Here is a 2,907-nt window from a genome sequence, read left to right on the forward strand (position 1 = left end):
TTTTTTGTAGGTCAAAGTTGACAGAAAGAAAGTACTGTTAAAGAGACTGTATGAACAACATGCTGTGCCATTTAATTGTTTGTGTGCTATTGTGTGTGTGATTTGGGGGGGGGGGGGAGGGGGCACTAACGACTCAGAAAGGAAACAGGAAATACTTGAGCGGCGAGAGGAAGTGGACGAGACGGGAGTAGAGAAAGACTGCGGACACTGGCCTAGTGTAAACATTTGAAAGTAATAAACAAATCAAGGTTTGGTATTCCAAGTTTAGACAGAACCAAGTTAATGGTGAGGTTTAACTGCACATACATTAAGTGTCCTCTTCTGTCTCTCTTGCTTTCTTTCTTTCTCCCTCTCTCTTGTTCCCCACTCCACCCCCTCTCTCCATTTCTCCTCCTCCCCCTCTTTCGTCCTCCTCCCTTTCGCTCCCTCTCTCCTCCCCCTCTCCACATTTCCCCAGTTTGGAGTGTCTCTCAAACCCTTCTTCATTCACGGTTGACTTGGGTTCCAACTCTCTCTGTTACATGTTTGTGTTCCATGCACTGGATGACAATTCAGGTATGTGGAGCACATCTAGAAACAACACAAGTTGTTTCTTTGAATGAGCCACCAGCATTTTATTACCGACTCATATCTATTCTGACTCACTGTGTTTTGAACGTTCGCAATGGAGTCCATCCAGAATCACACCCCGTCAGATAAACAGACTGCAGTTCTGCCAACAGCCACCAAGTGGCGGCCAAGTACAACGACGAGGGCAGAACCTGCTCAAACTGGATCTGTGTAATCGTAGTGTGCAAGGCTCTCCTGGCTGGCGCACAGCAATGCCTTGTATCATGGTGACTGCGAGGGGGTGCAGTGAGGTCCATCGGCCACAGCAGAGCGCTGTGGGTCTTTAACCAGCTGTCTGATGGGTTTGGTCTGCAGTTTACTATGAGTTGGTGGTTTCGAGGCGGCCTTCCTCAGGCACAAATCATTAGATAGATATATAGATAGACAGATCAATCCTATCTGTCTCCATACATCCACCCCAAAGCGTATTAAACGACATCTAGAATTCTACTTAGCTTCAGACATGATTCTAGATAAAAGGATCAAACCCGGATACATCTTAGTGTCAGGAGGAGCTCTGGTGGTTCTATAAACGACCCCCCACCCCCATCCTTGACCCCTCCCAGTATGCCCCCCACCCCCCATGGTGAGTCTCAGCCTCCATCCTAGTGGGGGAGGGGGCAGTTGTAGCAGCCTGCTGTGCCTTTGTCCTTGGGCAGCATGGTGACCTATTGCTGCAGGTCACAGACATGTCTGTGTGTGTGAGTGTGTGTGTGTGTGTGTGTGTGTGTGTGTGTGTGTGTGTGTGTGTGTGTGTGTGTGTGTGAGAGAGAGAGAGAGAGAATGTGTGTATGCACAAGCATGTTACTTAATTCTATGTCTGTGCACACATGCGCGTGTTTGTGTTGCTCAGGTCATGAGGTCAGGGTAGGTGACGGTTAGGTCATTGTTACCTCAGTAACAACTATAATGCAGGAGTTCAACTGGGTGGTGTTTTCACATGAACACAAGCAGTGTCTTTATGTATCTGCTGGTAAGTAGAGATGACGCTCTAACAAGACACCGTCCGTTTTCATGGTGTGCTGAAACGTGATTGTTCTGTCGCAACTTCAATACTAAAATAATTGATTAATCACGGTACACAAATAATTTACCGTCGGTACAGAAAACTGTTTACATTTATTATAATTGTTATTATCGTAAAAAGAACAACGCAAGTTGTTCACATGTGATGTTTGCATGTAGCAAAAAAGAGGACGAGTGAGAAATGCAGGAAGAAATTGAGAACCACAAGATGGTTTTATTTAATACATTTAAAAGGTTCCCACACCAACAAAAAGAAGTGCCTAGTTTGGGAAGAAATTGCTCCAAGAATTACAGCAGCCAAGGGTGTGAAAAGAAGCGATAAAGACATCCAGATAAAATGGCAACATTTTTCAAGTCTCGCCAAAAAGAAGAGGACAAACTGGGGGTGGCACTGGCTCTGTCTGTTCTCTTACCCCAGAGGAGGAATGGGCCCTGAGTATAATGGAGCGACTTTCACAGATCACATTACTAGAGGTGTGGATGACCATGGGGGTGTTCTGCCAATAACTTCTGAGGAGGGAAGATCAGGTTTGAAGTTTGAATGATTTTTCACATGAATCCATGTTTTCATCACAGAACAAAAATAACACCTTTTCACTTTGACCACAAAAGTCTATCCAAGAATGAATCAGAAATGCAGCAATTTGCTTCAGTATCGTGTTTTCCATATCTTTACGTACAGTATAGTATAGTAATTGACGTATTTGAGAAAAAAACTGCATTCAAAAGGAAAACTACTATTCCTTCAGCCCTATTGGGAGGGACTCCCACGATGGGGTTGGTCTGTTAGCTTCCCTGTCCCCTGTGCCGGTATCTCAGCCACTGCCCAGCACCGTCCATGCAGCCTCCTCCTCCAGGGGAGTCCTGGCCGTCTGCCGCCAGTCCCGCAGCCTCCTCGCCGCTGCCTCCTCGCCGCTGCCTCGGCTGGGTCGGTAGTTACATCCTGCCCACCAGACAGGCACTGAAGACCATGGTGGCCTCCAAGTATGAGGTTACTAAAGCAAAGGCTATGACTGAGGTGTCTGAGGTCCAGTCGGTGAGTCTGACGTCAGACACGTGGACCTCCACGAACATGGAGGCCTTCCTTGCCGGCGCGTGCCATTTCGTCAATAACGATCTCAAGCTCTCCACCGTGCTCTCGGGGGTGGCCAAGATCCCGGAAACGCACACAGCCGAGTGCATAAAGGAGGCGAAGAACGTTCTACTTGGAGAATGGGGCCCGAAAGGACAAAGTTCATTGCCTCATTACTGACAAGGCTTCCAACGTGATAT

This window comes from Osmerus mordax, chromosome 18, assembly GCF_038355195.1.
Source record: "Osmerus mordax isolate fOsmMor3 chromosome 18, fOsmMor3.pri, whole genome shotgun sequence".
Lineage (NCBI taxonomy): Eukaryota > Metazoa > Chordata > Actinopteri > Osmeriformes > Osmeridae > Osmerus > Osmerus mordax.